The sequence below is a fragment of the Hydra viridissima genome, unplaced genomic scaffold (genome assembly GCF_058129835.1).
Source record: "Hydra viridissima isolate aposymbiotic clone 2 unplaced genomic scaffold, HvirCarnegie_v1 scaffold_7, whole genome shotgun sequence".
NCBI classification, from domain to species: Eukaryota; Metazoa; Cnidaria; class Hydrozoa; order Anthoathecata; family Hydridae; genus Hydra; species Hydra viridissima.
In genome coordinates, this window is record NW_028324306.1 from 16,998,394 (window position 1) to 17,020,010 (window position 21,617).

Genomic DNA, 21,617 nt, shown 5'->3' on the forward strand with positions numbered 1-21,617 from the left:
CAAAAATAAAATTGGAGTTGTTGAGCGATCCTGACATGCTTCTCATGGTTCGAAAAGGAATCCGCGGAGGAATAAGCATGATTTCAAACCGACTTGGAAAATCAAACAACAAATACATGGGAGATTCTTTTGACCCCAACAAAGAGTCAACATACATTCAATACTTGGACGCCAACAACTTGTACGGATGGGCCATGAGCAAACCTCTTCCCACTCACGGTTTCGAACGGATGACTGAAGATGAACTTTTAAATTGGAAATTGATTCCTTGCATTTTAGAAGTCGATTTGGATTATCCAGAAAGTCTTCACGACGAGCACAACGGTTACCTTTTGGCTCCGGAAAGAATAACCATTAAAAAAGTGAAAAAACTCATTCCAAATTTAAACGACAAAAAGAATTACGTCCTTCACCGCGAAAACCTTAAACTATATCAACGATTGGGAATGAAAATTTACACAGAGGAATAAAATTTACACAGAGGAATAAAATTTAAAGAGAGTAATTAGTTAAAAAAATACATAGACCTCAACACCAATTTAAGAACAAAAACCAAAAACGAATTTGAGAAGGATTTTTTCAAACTGACGAATAATTCGGTATTAGGAAAAACCATGGAAAACATTGAAAAGCGAGTGGAAGTGAGACTGGTGACGAAAAGGGAAGAAGCCACGAAATTGTCGTCCAAACCATTTTCGTCCGACACGATTTTCAATGAAAACTTAATAGCAGTTCACATGAAAAGAACAAAGTTGCTTTACAACAAACCGATTTATTTAGGAATGTCCATTTGGATTTGAGTAAAACTTTGAAGTTTAAATTTAATTACGATTACATCAGAAAAATGTATTCAGATAGGGCAAAATTGTTGATGACAGACACGGACTCGTTGATTTATGAAATAAAAACGGACGATTTTTACAAAGACGTTGCTAAGGATGTGGAAAGCAAATTTGACACGAGCGAATTTTACAAAAACCATCCCGCCATTTAAAGTGTAGGGTTTAATTTTGGCGCAAACAAAAAAGTGATTGAGATGTTCAAAGACGAAACCGGAGGAAAGCAAATTGAAGAATTTGTCGGTCTGCGATCGAAATTGTACTCTTACAAAATCCATTAAGAAGAGCACAAAAAATGCAAAGGAGTGAAAAAAAATGTGGTTAAAAAATACATTACTCACGACGATTACAAAGACTGTCTCAAAACTAAAAAAGAAAATGTAAGTAAAATGAGCGTGATCAGATCCCATTTACACGAAATATACACGGAAGAAATTAACAAAGTCTCTCTCAGCGCCGACGACGACAAAAGAATCATTTTGGAAGATGGAATTCACACGTTGGCTTATGGCCATTACAAATTAAAAAAATCTATAGAGGTAACACCAGAACCAGAGTCAGATGAAGAGGTAGAATTAGTTTCAGAACCAGAGTCAGATGAAGAGGAAGAATTAGTTTCAGAACCAGAGTCAGATGAAGAGGAAGAATTAGTTTCAGAACCAGAGTCAGATGAAGAGGTAGATTTAGTTTCAGAACCAGAGTCAGATGAAGAGGGAGAATTAGTTTCAGAACCAGAGTCAAAATCAGAACCACAACCATAGCCATAGACAAAAAGGTTAATCGCTGAGTGCAGAGAGATAATCTCAGAGTCCAAAGGATTTTAAAAAAACTTTAACAAAGTAAAAAAATGAGTAACAAAAGAATAAGTGTGGAAGGAATTGTTTTGCCAAACGAGGCTTAGACCAATTTTCAATTGATAAAGGCAGCAAAAAAACTGAAATTAAAAAACTTTAGAGGAGTTTTTGTCAGAGACGAATTGCCCAAAAAGGCAATGAAAAAAGAATGCGGGATTGTCAATACGGGAGATTCAAGCACTGACGGGTTTCCTTGTGTGTGTTGGTACAAAGACGGAGATAAAAAGTTCAGCTTTGACTCTTACGCCCAACCCCCTCTCGTCGAGCTCGTCGACTATTTAAAAAGTCCCATCTTTTACAACAGCGAAAGGGTTCAATTTGGAAACACGTCTTATTGTGGTCACTTGTGTCTTTACGTCTTGAAAAAATGTGAAGAGGGAAACAGCTTTCAAGACGTCGTCAACACCCTTTGGTGATTGCAAATCAAATTAAAAAAAAAATTTGTCCATTTAAAAATGATTGACAAATTCAACAGAAGCGAATTCAGCTTTTATTTCTACAATCTTTCAGCAGACTCAACAAGCAACGTTTATGTTAAAACGGACGGGTCCAGCACCATCACTGCAGACATTGATTTCAATTCAAACAAAATCATTAATCTGGCAGAACCAACAAACTCACACGACGCCGCCACAAAAAGTTACGTGGACACGCATTCGTCTGGAGGAACTTCAGTGGGACCTGCTGACTTGAATTTAAATTTTCACAAAGCTATCAATTTGAACGAACCAACAAATCTTCGTGATGCCGCCACAAAAAATTACGTCGACGTCAGCTCGAGCATGCGCATCAAAACGGGCGGATCGAGCACGATCACTGGGGACTTGGATTTAAATTTTCAAAAATTGCTCAACGTCTCTGATCCAACCACTCTTCACGATGCAGCCACAAAAGGGTAAGTGGACGCTCGAGTGGCTTATTCGAGCATCAATTACTCAGACATTTACATGACATCGCACAAATTGACCAATTTGGCCGAGCCAACTTCAGCCTCAGATTCAACCACAAAAAATTATGTTGACACACATGTTTCAGGCGGAACTGCAGTGGGCACCGCGGACTTGGATTTAAATTCCCATAAATTGATCAATGTGCTTGATCCGTCAAATGCGCAAGACGGAGCGACAAAAAGTTACTCGGACGTTTTATCACAAAAATCCAACTTTTTAGGACTTTTTCCCAATTCAAGCTTTTCATCCTTGGGGTTAAAGTCGCAAATTGTAGCAGGATCAACTACTGCACCAGTCTTTAGCTACGTAGACGGTCCTGGAGTTCTGAGAAGATTATGGCTTGCCATTGATGGAACCATTAGACAAGTCTTTCTTCGGATATTTGCAGACGGAGAAAGTAGAGTGGGTAATTATGCAATAACCACGGAAGGAATAGGAACGGACGCCACTGCCCTCGCTTGTGACATGCTCTTTGCTCCTATCGGAGGAGGACCAGCTTACGCCAACTCTTTGCAAGGATGCAACGTTTCCAGCTCCACTTCCTTGGGAGGATACTTTACCGTCGACTTACCGTTTACAGCAAACTTAACCATCCAATTGATTAATAATAATGCTGCAGCTATCACTTACTGAATTCAACCCTTTATTTCCACATTCACCTCCATCCCTCCTCTTCTCTCCTCCGTTAAAATGTACTCGAGGACGTTCAGATATCTAAACACATCTTACGGAAACAAATATGTTTTGCTTAACACCAATGGAAAAGGAAATGGCGTTTTTCTAAAATACATCAGGATGCACATCATCGGCTCCTCTGGAAACTGGTGGGAGTCTAGAGTCAGAATGTACGACGGAAATTTACCAGGCAACGGCACTGTCCTCAGCCCCTGGACACCTTTCAATGCAAACAATTACAACACTTTCCCTGGGTATGACGGCGACAGCAAATGCATCTTTTCCTCATCTGGAATGGAAGATATTTACTTGTCTTCGTGGAATGGGATAAACTTAACCTCGTTTGACAACAAATCGTCAGGACTGTTGTACCAATCAACCGCCTCCATCGGATCCACCACCACTATTTCCTTTTACAGAAATTTTGCAGAATCAGACTCCATGCCCAGCGTCGCAGCTGGCAGAAGACTCGTCGTCACGCTCAACTCTGGCGACGCGCAAGTCGGTCAATCCGGAAGCTTTTACCTTCTTCTCGGACAAGCGTATTATTACGTCTAATTCTAAACCTTTTTAAATTTAATTTTGTGAACATTTTTGACTTAAAGAAATTCTTGGCATATTAAAAATGAATTCCATTGAAACTCCGATGATTAAAGTGTCTCAAGATCCCATTCAAATTTTAAAAAATAAAGGAATCAAATGGCGGGATATAGAAATTTACAAATCAATCATCCAAAGAAAAAAAGAACAAGACCAAAGAAAAAAAGAACGAGAAGTTTTTTGTGCAAGATTTAAACACCTTTACAATAATAAAAATTTTTCTTTACGCGTTTTCACGTCATGAAAAAAAATGTTTTATCCCAGAAAAACTTTACCGCGAGGAAGAAAAAAAACGATTTTGTCCCAGAACTCCCATTTCATAGAAGTAAGGGTCTAGACTAACTTTCACTGACTCTACTGGCAATTTTTTATTAAATTTCGTTCCAATATTTTGCAGACTCTGTTTGCAACTTCACTTATATATCGCTCGGAAAAACGTATATAATCGTGTTTGCCCACGATCAACTTATTCTTTTCAAGTGACTGAAGAAGAGCGGCTGAGAAAGGCGCAGAGTGGTCAAAGTAACTGTTTTATCAAATAGTACCCAATTATTGATTAGAAAACTGGATTTAGTAAATTGCAGCCCGCCTTTCAATCCAAATTAACTGCGTGAGTATCTCATCAAGTATTTTGCGTTAAAGTTTTTTCGTGCACTTTACGTTGTCACTATAAGGGAACTAATTAAAAAACGAAATTTTTATCTTATAATATTTACAGAGTGTTTTTCTTGCAAATATTTTTTTTCATATTTTTTTGGCTTTTTAAGATAGGGAACTCAAACGTTGTTCTTTTAACTCAGTAAATAGTTTTGAATAACATTGTTTAAAATTTCATATACAAATAGAACGCGCTGTTTGCATAATAGTCGGTGATTTATCTCATCTTTCATGCATGTTAAATCTTTCAATAGCTTTTTTCCAATTATTAAATCCTTTTGTGGTAGAATTTCATTAAATAGCTATGTTAGTTTCGTTTCTTTGACATGTTAAACAGAACGTTTTATTTTTGTCTTTGTTATAACTAAACCATTTGTACATGTCAAGCCAAGAATTGAGAAACTTACTGGCTGATTTTTTAGTAGCCTTCTTGGCAGGTGCATTACAAGAAGCTTCAGTTGAATCAAACCGTTCTGATGCTTAGTCTGAGGAAGCCAAATCCATAGCTCATGCTGGCTGCTCAGTAGATGGCAATACAGTTATATTTGATTCTGATTATATATCTTGAATTGGGACAGTGGATTTATTGCTGGTTTTAGTTAAGTGTTTCAACACAACCATACTTGTCCTATTGCTGACTTTTGATCTAGTGATAAACCTGAAAAAAAAAAGCTTTAAATAATTTAACAGGGATAATACCAATTTTGTTGTAAAAAAATGTTCTCCAGAACTATAATATAGATATTTTCCAATAAATTCTGAATGGGAACAAAAGTTGGAGACATAGCAAAAAAAACTGAAGACTGTAGAATTTTTAAAGCAGTGCATACTTAAATTGATGACTGGAAGTAAGGAATTCATATAACAGATCGAAATAAAAAAAAAAAAGACAAAAGTAAGTTTTTTAACACATATATCTTATACTAATGTGATGCGCTAGAAGTTAGAAAGGAATTTTTCTGCCAGTCAAGCGTGGGTCAGTTTGGTTTTTGTTTGTTGCTTTGTTTGTAGGTGTTTCTTTTCAATAAACGTTTTGCGAAAAGCACTGCAATAGTCGAATGGTTTTCATAACGGTTTGGTTTTAGCTTGCACTTAATGCTATTGCAAAATGACTTGCAATAGCATTAAGTGCTATTGCAAATCATTTGGAAATCATTAATTGCAAATCATCTTGCAAATCATTGCAAGATGATTCTGACGAATCATCCAGAAAAAATTCAAACCTGTTAATTCCGAACTACAAGCTAATATCATATTAGCGAAAAGTTCAAAAACGAGGAGGTGGAATTATGACTTATATTCATAATGATCTGACAACTAAAATTAGAGACGATCTTTCGATTTCTGATGCCGATGGTGAGGTCTTTACGATTGAAATAATGAACAAAAAATTAAAAAATATACTGGTGCCCACCTGTTACAGACCACCTAAAGGTGATATAAAAAACTTTTCAAATCACCTAAAACAAATATTTCTAAAAAATAACAAAGAGCACAAAATTTTATTTTGTATTGGAGAGACAAATATAAACTGTCTACAGTGCAATGAAGATGCTGTTACCAAAACTTTTTTTGACGGTATGTTTCAATACTACATCTTTCCTATAATAAACAAACCAACCCGGGTAACATTTTATTCAATCACTGCAAAAGACAACATATTGACTAATTTATTTTATGATTCTTCATTAAAAGCAGGTGTTATCCAAACGGATATATCCGATCACTTTCCAATATACTTTTCCTTTTCTCAAGACACAAAAAATAATAACTCTAAAATCAAAGTCTATAAACGAAAAATTAATAATTTTACTATTCAACAGTTTAAAGAATCACTATCGGCAGTAAGGTGGGACAGAATTTACCAAGAATACAACCTTGGGGATACCAACTCTGCTTATAATCAATTTATAGAAATATTCTTAAGGCACTACAATAATCATTTCCCAATTGTAGAACAAGAATTAAAAGTAAAATACTTACAATGTCCATGGATTACCAGAGGTATTAAAAAAACCTTCAAAAAAAAAACAAAGACTTTACATCAAGTATTTAAAAAACAGAAATGAAAAAAATCTAAATACTTACAAACAATACAAAAATTTATTCGAAAAAAAAAAAAAAATCGAAGATAATTTACTTCTCGAATCAAATAAAATGGTGACATCAAAAAAACATGGAATACTATAAAAGAAATAACTGGGAACAAAAAAACTAAATCAAATACCTTACCTGCTCAAATCGTCATTGACAATACAGTGTACAGTGACAAAAATACGATTGCTGAAAAGTTCAACGATTTTTTTTGTTATCATTGGCCCTAATCTTGCCTCGAAAATTAAGCCTCCTAATAACTCATTCAAATCATACTTAAGTGACACCCAGAGCGAACTAAACTACAAAGAACTAAGCTATCAAGAACTTAATGTTGCTCTAAATTCCTTAAAATTAAACAAAGCTCCAGGTATAGATGATATCTGTAGTAGGTTAGTGGCAAATGTCTTTACAACAATAAATAAACCTATATATGAAATTTTTAAGTCTTCGATTAAAACAGGAGTTGTACCGGACAAGCTTAAAGTAGCTAAAGTAGTACCAATATTTAAATCAGGTGAAACATACTTAATTAATAACTATAGACCTATCACGGTACTCCCTACCTTTTCTAAGCTTCTCGAAAGAATAATCTATAACAGATTGTATGAGTACTTAATCCAAAATAAAATTCTAAATAAAAAGCAATTCGGTTTCCAAAACCAAAATTCAACTGAACACGCAATCCTAGATCTAGTTAACAATATAAGTGATTCTTTTTACAAAAAACAGTATGTTCTAGGCATCTTTATAGACCTGTCAAAAGCGTTTGATACTGTAAATCATAATATCTTACTTAAAAAAATGGAAAGCTATGGGATAAAAAACATAACCCTTGACTGGTTCAAAAACTATCTTAGCAACAGGCAACAATGTGTTTTTTCAGTTATAAACACTCAAAACTACTACGAGTTGAGTGCGGTGTCCCCCAAGGTTCCATTCTTGAACCTCTTTTGTTTCTTCTATACATAAATGACCTTACAAAAGCCTTGGATAAACTTGATGTAATTATGTTTGCCGATGACACAAACTTATTTTATTCCTCGAACTCAATCAAAGACCTTTACAAATGTATGAACAAAGAGCTTAAAAGATTAAATATATGGTTGAAAATGAATCAGTTATCACTAAACACAGAAAAAACAAAATACATATTGTTTCATTCCAAAAAACAAAAGAATAATATACCTACTATCCTTCCCTCACTAAAAATAGATAAGGTAAACATTGAAAGAACAGAAACAATTAAATTTCTTGGGATCCTTATGACGAAAATATATCTTGGAGAGCCCATATAAGTATAAAAAACACCAAAATTTCGAAAAATATTGGGATACTCTACAAAGTTAAACCTATGTTATCCCAACATAACCTTAAATCGCTTTATTTTTCTTACATCCAAAGTTATCTTACGTACGCTAATATTACATGGGCAAGTACACACAAATCCAAATTGAGTACTATTTATATAAGTTAAAAACATGCATCAAGACTAGTTTATGATAAAGATAAACTCACCCATGCTGAACCCTTACTAAAAACCTTAAATGCACTAAATGTCTACCAAATCAAAATCTACCAAAATGTACTATTTATGCTAAAATACAAACTTGGACTAGTCCCATCGCATTTTTTAAATAACTTCTTTCAAGTAAACTCTAATAGATATATAACAAGAGCTACAGGCAATTTCACACTGCCTAAAAGAACAACATAGTTCTCACGGTTTTCTATTTCCTACCGGGGTCCGTACCTGTATAACAAAATAATATTAAAAAATATAGAACTTAAAGTATTAAATAATCCTGCCAACTTAAAAAATGAAATAAAACACCTCATGCTTAATATCAACAATTATATTGATATGTATTAAACTTAACAACAGAATCTATAGTGAAATATTTATGTGTATCACTGACTGTATTTTGACTATATATAAATATGAAATAGACTTTATTTAACAATTTGAAAAGGTACTCCATGATAAGTCTTCATAGACTTCTACGAGTTTTCCTTTACAACAACATATATATATATATTTGAAGTAACAAGAAAATTTCTTGTCTTTTTATCTTTTTCTTATTTTTATTCTATTATTTTTAAAAAATACTGATAGTCTTTATGATAAGAAACTTTACTAATTTACGTTATGTTTAAATATACTTGTTAAACCACGTTTTTATTATGATGTGTTATACTTGCTAAACCACTTTTTATTATGATGTTATACGTGGTAATAATATGTAATATTCTTCTTTTTATTTACGTTGCATTATATGATGTCATGTAGTTTTAATGTAACGATGTGTAAATTTATTGAAGTTGTATAAAAAAAAAAAAAAAAAATGTACGATAGACAAAAAGACAACTTTTTGTTTGTGTTTGTTTGCTCACTTAACTTTAAGAAAGTTAAAAAATACTTCATTTTATTTGATGAATGCGGAAAGCTCAGTGTAAACGCACGAAAGAACATGGATAGAATGTAAAACCTCGGAAATGTTTATTGTGGAAAAAGTAAACACCCTTTTTGATTACGGTTTACGCGGTCATTAAAATGAACGTGGCTAAATTAGCTTAAGATTAAAATTTAATTATCATGCAAATAAATAAACTATCTTCGCATTATATCTAAAAAAATTCGAAACTCCGAAAGTTGAAGTCTAGTATCTAAGTTCATCTGAAGTGCTCGAGAACCTAAATAAGGCAACAAAACCATAAAGTCAAAGCAATTAAAGAAATGCAATATTGACTTTAGAAACGCTTCAGATGAAACTCACGAAATGTTGTATTCAAAAAATCGGAGACGTTAAAAAGACTTCGAGAGACGCAAAAAGTGCTACAGAGTATATGAAAAACAATTGCTAACTCAAAATAATGTTTATTACCAATGTAAATCTTCTATTTTCAAGCTCGGGATTGTCAATCGTTTTCACCCGAAAAACACAAACCTGGTAAGGTTTTTTTGGCATGAAATAATACCGCGCATCTGCTTCTGACCATGAAACATCTGAGACTTAATCAGCTATTAGATTTTTTTTTTCTATATTTCGTTTCTAAAACAACTGGCTTTCATTTTCTTTTTAATCAATTTAGCTTGTTTTTCTCAACATTTTTTCTCAATAAGGAAAAAAGTAAGCAATTTTCTTTTTCTTAAAAATGGATTTATTTTCAATTTATTTATGTGTGTGCATGTGTGTGTGTGTGTGTGTGTGTGTGTGTGTGTGTGTGTGTGTGTGTGTGTGTCTATATTGTTGTCACTATTATTGTTATTATTCTAACATAAATCAGATGAAAGTCTATCATGCTATAATCTATAAGCAAAACTAATAATTTCAATTAAGTTAATTCTTCTTCACATGTCTTACACCAACAAGGAAACTTTCATTGAATTAACTTAAAGATATTTGTTTAAACTGTTACTGTTGGCTTTTGTCAACTTTCTTTCTGTTTAAGCTTTCTGGAACACGAAGGGTGATCAACGACACGATTACAGTAACAACCGCAGCTAAAATAAACGCAAAGTATTGGTTGAACGGAAACGACCTGTTCTTGTCTCCCAAAGACCAGGTGAAAGCGCTGCCAAAACCTACAGCCCCAACGGATCTAAATTGAAAGTTACAGTTTTTAAATAAAATAAAAGCTTTGTCAACAATTTCGTACAAATAAAAAGAGGTTTTTTTTTTAAATATTACGTTTGGCCCAGTGATTATAAATAAACAGTAGATAGGGTAATTCGAAAAGTTAACGTTATGAACTATAAAAGAAATATATCTTTAAGTTACTATTATTTATCATTTAGATAACGCGAACTCTAACGAGAAATCTTTTTGGTATTAAGGAAAAGAATTGTAAAAGAAAGACAAGATACAACTGCAAGTTTTGCTACGGATTGTTGAATGGGTGCAAGAAGAGTATAACAATGAAAGATTTTTTAGTTTCTTTTATAAATTATTTGTTTTTTTAACAAATTGATCAAGTCAATCGAAAAGCTGATAATGGGACTTTCAAGTTATTGTTGTACTCAGTGAAAATGAGTAAGGCGTAATATTTTCGCCTTGTCCCTCCCCAAAAACACACAATCATAAACATTAATCCTTTTAATAACCCTAAATAACACTTTAAATTATGAAAACAATTTTAATTTTAAGGTTTTGGATGAAACAAATTTAAAAATATGAAAAGCTATTTTTAGGCTTTTAGGCCAAGTTTTTAATACACCACAACTTATGTCGAATATTCAAAATTACTCTCGTAAATATAAAAACTACTTCTTTAACTTCCAAAAGTTAAAGACAACCCAATGCCATTAGCTAAGCCCACCAATTCTGATTCAACAGAGTTATTTATAAATACATTTATAGCAACAAATTTATAGCTATTTGCACAATAACTTGGTTAAACCACAAAACAAACCAAAGAACTGTTCTAAATGATATAAACAGAAAAAATTTTTTTTGTAAAATAAAAACTTCTTGTCATTCAACTACATCTCAGTATATATATTTAAACGCCCTTTAAAAATATTACTTTTATTAAATCGAAGGTATTTAGACAATAATCCCTAAGAGCATCAATTGCAACTTGACATTTAAAGCCAACCTCTTTTAACTAATGGTGAGTTATATGAGACATGAAAATTTTACAAGAAAATTGAAGTTATTTTACTTTTTTTTAATCTTAATTTAGTTAAGTCAAAATAACCCCTAAATATTCGCCAATTGTTAATGAAGCAGTTAAATATTCGCTTATTGTTAATGAAAAAGCGAATAAGAGAGACAGTGCTAGTCGGCAGTAGTTTTAGTTTTTGAACCTTGTAAATATTTAAAATTTTTAAAAACCTAAAACAAAAGTATTGAAGTATTTGGTAGAAATTTGTTAAGGCTTTGTATCTCTACCGCATTTACAAGCGGACGATCTCTAAAAAGAATTAAACACCAGAAAAGGCAAAAGTGTACACCATTTAAAAGTATAATCATCAAGAGTATCATCATTAACGGTATCATCCTTCAGGGTCAAATTTAAGTACAAACCTTTTTTATTATAATCTTATTAAAGATGTTAATAAGTTTTAGATAAAAGAATAATCCTAATTCAACAGGCCTTTTCCAAACTCACCTTAACATTTGTATTATGTCAAAAATATCTTACTATATCAAAAATATTTTAGTTCATATATTTTATATAAAACTAAAGATTTATTTTATATCTTTAATTTATCTTAATATTTGTATTATGTTCAAAATATCATAGTAAAAATAAACACACATAACATAATTATTATGTAAAAACACGAACTGATCTAAAGTAGGAGTGGCAGATGAATTGATGCTCTCTGGTGGAAATCTCTGAAATTAAATCAATTGTACTTGCCCCTGTAGCCAACTAGCCCCAGTTTTCCCTATTGAGCAATAGGAGCAGAACAAATTACTTACTTTTTTTTATGAGACCAATTAAAGGGATCGATGACATTAATGCACCAAATAGCAGAGACGACGCCAAAAATATCTGGAGACATAAAAAAGGGTCAGACATCTTAGCAAGAGGCGGAACTGGGTTACATTAACAATCTTCAAAGTTTACAAATAGTTTACCTTTTTTGAACAAAATTGATCAATCACCTATAATAACATGAAAATCACCTATAATCACATGAAAAAGTACAGATTACATTTATAGCAACGTTAAAGATATTAATAATGATAAGTTGATAAGTAATATTTTTAACAATAAAACAAACAAGTTCATCAATAAATTTTTGAATATTTGTTTTAGTGAAAACACAACATAAACTTTGGGAATAAAAGCTTCAATCAAAGTTCAAGTTCATAATTTTCAATCCAGAATCGTCATTAAAATTCAAACCATAGTTTTACTTTTTACATTAAAATTATTAAAATTCAGACAATAGTTTTACTTTTAACTGTTTAGTTTTAAAAAAAAGATTAAACAATGCGATAGTCGTAGAAAAAACCGAATTAGACGTTTCAGAATGTAGCATGTTTAAAACGTCAAAACGTAACTACCAAAGATTCATGCATGTTCAGCTTCAATTTTATCTAAGTTTCTGTTAAATGAAAATACAAATCAGCAACTTCTAGTATTTAACTGCTAAGAAAAAAACAAAAGCAGTTCTTTATATATAAATTATATTGCCAATTTAACGGTAAAGCTCAGAATAAGTTTTGGAGAAAGCAAGGTTTTATATGTTATTGAGAGAAAAAAGGATTTTATATTCTACATAATGAAATTTGTTTCTTATTTGAATGCTTCAGACACTATTATAAACACTTACAAGATTTTCATATCATAAAAGATCAAAAAATAATCACTAAGTGACGTAATAATTGTAAGTAGTTGCTGGTTTTTTTAATATATATGGTTTTTCCATAAAACAGCAAAAATTAATCACTTGCTGAAATTTAATTCAATTTTCATTAAAGTTGTAATTAGTGAGTTAAATGACATATTTTTATTAAAAGATTTATTTTTCATAAAAAATGGTAATTTTTTAAAATTTTTTACATATATTTTATACCCCAGAAGAAAACTTTTTTACAGAAGCTTTCAGAATTTTTTACTTTTTCTTTTATTTAGCATGTATATCTTGTATATATTGGTATACATATTTGTTTATATATTGGTGTAATTAGATTCCTTTAACTTAACAGTAAATAAAAAAGTTACTAATAGTGAAAAAGTACAGCAATTTTTTGGAAAATCTTTACCAACTTCACAACATTCAGCGAACATTCCATTTTTCAAACTTTAGGTATCAAGAAGATCTTACCTTATTGACTAAAACAATTTGAGCAATAAACATTACAATTGAAACAAGTAGATAGAGTAAACCAAGTTCAGATGTTGACATTCCAGGACCCCCTGTAATAAAGAAAAACAATCAAAGTCAAATTCAAACAAAGGATAAAACTTATCCGAAGAGTAAATGATCAAAATGTATATGGAAACATGTATAGCGACTAGATAGACTTACCATACTGAACTGAAGTAGCAGCAATTACAGGGAAGAGTTCTTTGAAACCAATGGTAAAAACAGAATATAAGCCGTAGAGCAAAGCAGAAAGTAGAAAGTCTCTATTTCTAAATTTAAAAAGAGAAAAAGGGAGAAAAGAAAAAGAAAATGGCAAACAGAAATAATCAATTGTTTCTTTCACTTCAGATGAATATTTTGAAACAGTCAAAAGATGTAAAAAAATTTTTTTTTTTTTCAATTGTATAACCAAAATTTTTCTTTAAGCATAGAACTTTAATTGATTCCTTGTGGTGATTGACATCCATAAAAAATGTCCACTCAACAAAAGACGTCTTAAAGACAACTTAAGACGTCTAGAAAACTTAAAGATGAGTTAAACTTGTCTTAAAGACGTCTTAGAATGGGTGGGTGTCAAAAGGGTAACATATTTGCATCTCAGACCTGAACATAGAATATATTCTGTAACTCAGGACCTGTACATAGTTATTTCATTAACAAACTAATATTATGCTAAAAAATTCAAGCAGCAACTTACAAAAAAAACGGTCTTATGTTTAAATTAAAAAATTTATCCACTTGAAAAAAATCATATCTTTTTTATATGACCAAAACATTTGCACTAACAAGACTTCATGAAAATTGCCAAATTTTATGAAAAGTTGGTTGAGCACTCCTTTGGCCTTGATGAACTCATCTAGATTATTTAGCATTGTGCTGACAAAGTTTTGTGTTTATTAAGTTTTTATATTATTCAAAGTTCACCATAAATGTTCAACTTTAATACATCCATTTCAAAACATTGTAGTTATTTGTATCAAAGTATAGCTACATTTTGATTGCTGTTTATTTTGAATAATTATCCTTCTGGAATATGAAATCCTTTCAAATTCTCAATATTGTAGTAGATGGTCGCAAGTGGGCCTGTAAGAGTTTTAAAATAAGTTTTTATATCACTCAAAGTTTACCATAAATGTTCAATTTTAATACAGTCATTTCAAAACATTGTGGCTATTTGTATCAAAGTATAGCTACATTTTGATTGCTGTATATTTTGAATCATTATCCTGCTGGAATATGAAAACCTTTCAAATTCTCAATTTTGTAGCAGATGGTCGAAGGTGGGCCTGTAAGAGTTTCAAAATAAATTAGGTTTGGGGTGTGACATTTACGTCCTAGTCTTTTTTAACTATAAAAGCTTGCTAAGCTGTCAAAAGGAATCTAATTTTCTCTGCATTAAGATGTTTTAATTAGATGCACTAATCGCTTTGCGTTTTTGTCCTCTGCTAATCACATTAGCAACAGCCCCAAAAAAAATTATAGTTTGTTTTATTTCATGAACAGAAATGTTTTTATTACCTATTTTCAACTTTATTTACAAATTTGATTGCTTAATTTGCTCCAATTATACAAAAACAATGGCCTAATTTGTTATTGTATAACTTTTTTTAGTGCAGTCAATTTTAAGCATCATTTGATCTATTGTCTAAAATTCAATAAGTTTCACAAACAATTTATTCACCAACACAAACAGATTCTTAAAACTATACTTGATAAGAAATTAAAAACAAAATTCAACTATTTTAATTGACAACTCAATTTTTTTATGCAACTTATAAAACTATGGATTTTTTTTAAGTTTAAAATTATTTTTTTGTATACAATTTCTATTCTATTGCACTAGTACCTTAAAAGTTTTCCAAAGCTGCTTTTCTTCAACCATATCCAGTATGTTTCAAGTTTCGATGGCTCGGGATCAATCAATCTTGATAATTCAGAGCTTGGTTGATTATTATTTCTAAGCAGTGTACTATCACTGAACAATTAAGATAAGCATCAATATCCATAGTGTCCGCACAGCTTTCTTTCTTCTCTTCAACAGTTATTGATTTGACATCATGAGATACTCTGTAAACAAACAAAAAAATTTATCAACTTAACTGATACACGAGGCTTTCTAGGATCAAACAAAAATTTTCAGGTCAAATATATTTTTATTTTCAATAATATTTGTAAAAAAAAGTGAGAAAAGGAGATAGCAGTAAAATTTTATGAAGTTTATAACTATGCAAATCAGTATTTGGTGGCATAGTCTATTGAGACAATCACATTGGCAAATTTTTGATGCATTTAGTCAAAAACCTTCTCTATTTTTGGTGTGAAGCTGCACTTGGGGGAAAAAAGGGATTTACATCAAGAATTTTATTTAGACCAGTTTAAATCACAGACTTTATTAGATGTGATCCAATTTTTCTCTGCCTTTGAAGTGTTTTAAGGGTCTTTATCTTGCTGGAAACATTATTATTGACCCATTTTTGCTTCCACAAATAGTAGCATATATCTTTTCATGAAATCAGCATAGAATTTGGCATCCATGATGCCCTCAAATTGAACAAATAGTCATACATAACTATAAGCAAAACATCATCCATGGCACTACCACTTCTGTGTTCAACAGTTGGTACAGCGTTCAAGGGATCTTTTCATTTGCTTTTCGGATGTATAGCATACCTGTTAGATGAAAACTTTACTTTAATTTCGTTTATTTCAGTATAAATACTCTTTCGAAAATTTATTTAAGCTATATTTTTCAACAAAATTCGCTGAAAAAAATTCTATGCAAATTAAAGAACTTCAAAAAACTAATTGAAAAATAAAGAGTGAAATTACTTTTAGGTTCACCTTTTTTTAAAAAAATGCAAATTGAATGCAGGTATTTATTAAAACAAAATAACTTAGGACCAATCAAAAATATATTTGCTTGGGTAAGCATTTCACAAAACAAAGAATGGTTTAGACATTTTCTCTTAAAAAGCTTAAAAGAATGATAGAAAAAATATTTTTGACCACTACTGTAAGTAATGGCATTGTTGATCTCAACCTAAATATTTGAGCACATTTATTTATGAAAAAGTGGAACAAAAACCTGCAAAAAAAAGTTTGTTTACAAAATTCAAAATATTTCTGACATTGAATAACTTAAACATATTTCTCTAAAATCGAAGCTTAAGCTTTTAAAGAATGAGAAAATAAATAGATGGTCTAGATGGAAATAAATTTAAAAATCTTTAACAAGCCAATAAACAGATTTTTTTAAAACATTAAAAAGTATACAATAAACATTAGGCTATAATTGAAATTACTGAAACAAACAACTTTAGTTGTATCAGATCTGGAAAAGCTCTAAAAACTTTTTATTTTTAAAAAGTTTTACCTCAAAAAAGCTAAACTCGACCTTCATGTTTCTGGAAAAAGATGAACTTTTTTACAGTTTTGACTTTTGGTCTAAATGTCATCTTTTTAAAAAAGCTACGCTTTTTAGAAGCAGCACATTTTTAAAAAGCTTGACTCTGGTCCATGTGAATTTGTTTCATCCTTTCAAGAGATTGCACAGAATTGCTAATCTGTTAAAACTTTTCTTTTAATAACTTGTTCAGTTGTTGTTTTTATATTTTTTAAGTAAAAAAATCATAGATAATGATAATAACCTTGTCTCACGAAATGTTTGCCATTTTAAATGCATATATTTATATTTCAATCTGTTTAAAATAGAAGTTCGTAATTTGTTATATTATTTGTTTATTATTTGTACTCAAAAACCAAACCTCAATGCTTTTTATTTACAATTTGTAACATAGCGTTTCTTTTTTTTTCTAATCAGCAGATAACAAAATAGTTAAAAAAATTTTTTAAGCAATTAAAAAGCAAAACTTTTTTCAAAGACAAGGTACTAGATTTTATGAACTCAGACTATTTGAAAGATGAAACTTCAAATAAACTTAGTTTTCTTAAAAAAATGTTATTTTGACTTTTGAAAAAGTTGGACATTTTCAAATATTGTGCTTTAAAAAGGTTCACTTTTTTAAAAAAAGGACGTTTTGACTTTTAAAAATTACTAATTGAAAGACAGTGCTTCTCTTTTTTGTCTTAAACTATGTTATACTTTTGAAAGAGTCAGAACTTGAAAAAGTTCGACATTTCTTATGTCAAGGATTAGGAAAAGTGTAAAACACACACAAAAATCCCAACAATCATATTGTTGTTGAATTCCTACTTTTTTCAATTTTTTTTTTTGGATGAACATTTAAGTATAAGCAATCAGGCATATAAATATATATACATATACATATATTTATATATATATATACATATATATATATATATATATATATTAGGGTGTGACAGTTGCCCCAACTTTGTCGTATGAGGCTGTTCATAATTTTGGTATTGTATTTAGTCATAAAAATAAGATATGTAATGTTTTTTTTAAGATTAATCCACAATTGAATGAGCACCGTCAAATTTAAAATATAGAATTTAGCCTAAAAATCACTATTTTTCCTACACTCTAATACCATGGTGGAGCTTAGAAAATAAAAACGGCTTTCTTATATTAAATACAGCTATGCAAAGTACAAGATGATATGAAAAAGTTTTTTTTACATGGTGTAATAAGGTATAATTGTCTAAATGAAACTACTCGTTTTCCTGGACTAGAAACCATGATTTCTGATTTTGTGTACGAAATCGCTTTCGCTGATTAGGAATCCGTTGTCTATCAGATTCTACTACTTGTAGAACATCTTGAAAGTGCTTTTCATCCCTAGTTACACCTAGAAAGTCATGGCACACCTTTTCACCACGCTCTGCTGCCTCATTTACCATCTGAAGTTTGTCGACAATCAGCTTCATGTTTTGATAGTCTTCCCTATTAATCCAATCATGTGCTGAAGCATAGAGGAATTTATAGGGCATACCAAAAATGCTAAAAAATCTGAATGAATCCGGCCCAATTAGGTCAACTAAAGAAGTACCACATTCTATTGTAGGAGGAAGATAGGGCTTGCCATATCCCCCAAAGTTAAGTCCAACTCTCTTTGTGACAGAAGTCTTTTCAAAGAAAAGAATGGATATCCTCATTTCCTCTTTAGTTTCTACTGCTACCATAGATGAGAACAGAGCCAATGGAATCAACTCCTCAGCTAAGTACCAAGTGTGCCGACTGAATGCCATACAAGCACTTTCAACTAGAGTTAAGTCATGCTCAGCAAATTTTACCAGCTTTTCCACTAAAATCAAGTCATTAACTGGTGCACTAGCTGGTACAGGACAAACAAGCCACCACTGCACATATACTGAAACTGTGAACACAACAAATCGTTCGAATTTTCCTATTTGGTTGCTAGTAACAATTTCAGCTTTTTGAAAATGTTCTTTGATCTGTCCAGACACAAGCACAATCTTTAGAGAATAAAGGAGCTTACTCATCCACCTTGCTTTGTGAAGGGCACCAGGATAGCGCATCTTGAAGTTCTTTGGTTCAGATCCCTTAGTTATTATAAGCAAACAAAGCTGAACCAGCTCTTTGTGGTCACCTCGTGTGAAAGATTGTGTTAAAGATTCACGAAAAAAATTAGCCATCTCTTCCTGGTGTACTTCTTTTATAAACATCATATTAGGGTAATGATACTTCGCTTGTTCATCTGATGATAGTTGAGGGAAATGTTTTTTGAACCTAGAAAAGTGAAAAAGATAGTAAATAAATGTTAGCTTGTAAGTTAAAAATATAAAGAGTAAGTTCACTCATCCCAATTTTTAAAAGTAGCTTTTTACAATTATATGTGTCTCTTCATTGATTGAAGGTATTATTAATGGTATATTCAATTAGACTCACCTTTGAAAGATCAAAATATTTGGACTAGCTGATGTCTCAACTTTCAAACCTTCCCAGCAATGACTCAAAAGTAATTCACCCACATGTCTTCAACAAGGAAACCAGAATAGGGCACGATCTAATTCCTTCTCTAAAGATACACATGCAGCAGTTCTCTTTCCTGAAAATGCATACATCTACAGTGTAGATGTAAGATCTTTATTCATATATTCTAAATTTAATTAATTAAGTTTACCTGTATTTGATGAAGTTGTATCAAAAACCATGCCAATAACATTTTCTTCACAATTTCATTCTCTAAGAAGTTTTTTAGTTGCTTTTGATATGATGTTTCCAAGAACTTTACCAGTTTCTTTAGTTGATTTTGGAAGTGAAGGAACGCCAAGGAGCTTTGTCCCAACAGCCCCAGAAACAAGAATTGGCAATCGGTCATCTGTTCCTTTTGAATCAAGAGTGTCCATAAGTTTTCCATCCCAATGCACAAGCATTGTAGGCGATGGCATCCAATTTTCTTTGATCTTCAAACATATTTCAGGTACAATGGCGGTTCTATACCGATGGGCTGTCCTTGCATTTAGACATAGCTTGTAAAGGTCACCCCCACATGCCGCTACAAGGGAATGCACAATTGCACTAAGTTGGGCTGATGAGATGTTGTTACGGATACTGCATGAAACAAGATCAGGGTTTTTCAATATATCATGAGGAACAAAGATATCTATGCCACATTTAACTAATCTTCTGTGTTTCCTACTTTGTGCTATGGTGGTAACTTCTTCAATATTCTCATCCTCACAAGAGCTAGTGCCTGGTTCAAGATTTATCATTTCAAAAGTACGTTTACACGGGTTTAGTTCTTCTCGCTCCAGATGATGTTTTTGTCTTTCTATTCGCTTTATTGTCTTTTCTGTGACTACTTTATCCAACCCAGAATATGTAGCTACTCTATCATTCAACATGCTTTTCATAAATTCAATATCAATATCGATGGCGTCTTGTTCAACTTTAGTTAACCCCATTTTCTTTGCAGCCATGTCCTTTAGAACTGTGTTCTTATAAAATTTCATTGTCAAATTCAATTCTGATTTGAATTTTATTATTCTAGGTTCATCCTCTCGTCTTCTATAATCTTTCAATTTCATCAAACTTATGAATTCCTTTTCATAGTAATCTTTGATTACTCTACCAATATTGTTTCTGCCTTCTAGAGTTGGGATATTGGCTTTCTGATAGTGTAAGAGCACATTTCCTATAGTTGCAGATAAAGCTTGATCCCAGTGCAAATCCTTCATGTTTGATAAAAGGCATAACAATACTTGTCTCTGTGTTGGCAATTTAGAACCTTTAATTTTCTTGTCATCACCTCCAGGATTGGTGCCAAGTAACAATTTTATATATTTTTTGTGTACTTTTTTTATCCATTATTGTATACTACAAAATACAATAACAGTAATATGTAATAACATATAATAATATTTATCTGAAAAGTATCAATATATATTTTTCTGAAAGGAGTTCAAGTTACAGTTCAAAGTCATTAACAAATGGTAATAAACATCAGGGTCAAACTAGGGTCGAGGGGTTGGGAGTCTGGGGTATATTCCCCCTGGCCCCTGCCAGACACGAAGGTCCTGGGCCTAACTATAAAAAAAATGAACAAGTAAAACACACAAAAAGACATAAGTAATAATAATAAATGTTTATATGCTTCAATTTTGTAAAAATGCAATAAATATTGTAGTTATTTCTACAATTAAACTGTCACATTTTACTGAATAACATTATCAGAAATATCCTCTACCCTTATCTCCAAATAACCAAAATTAAACCCTTAAGTGATTAAGGGTTTATATTATCTTGTGCTTAATTTTTTGTTACCATAAGGGCCTTATCTATGTCTTGCCTCCAGGCCCCTTACTGCCAGTCGGATCCTGCCCAATATATTGAATAAAAATGATAAAAAACAAAAACTTTGCAAGGTCGGAGCTACCACAAAAATTGCACAATCTTCTTGAAATTTCACATAAATGCTAGTTAGACCAATATGCAATACTAAAATTATGAACAGCCCTCTACAATAAAAATTTAATATTTTAGGGGCAACTGTCACACCCTAATATATATATATATATATATATATATATATGTAAAAGATATTTTTACCTATTCGGAAGAACAAAGACAGCGCTAAACAATGCCAATGTTGTTCCAGCAACAATAATTACGTTTGGAATAAATATTTTGAAATGGTCAAAGAATGAACCTAAAATTAGATTATAGTTACAA

At 31.5% G+C, this 21,617-nt stretch overlaps 1 pseudogene; it reads right to left on the reverse strand.

Annotated features, from left to right (window-relative positions):
• Positions 1 to 10,048: 10,048 nt before the first annotated feature.
• The window catches only part of LOC149886398 (uncharacterized), a 44,359-nt pseudogene continuing 32,790 nt past the window's right edge, over positions 10,049 to 21,617 (reverse strand).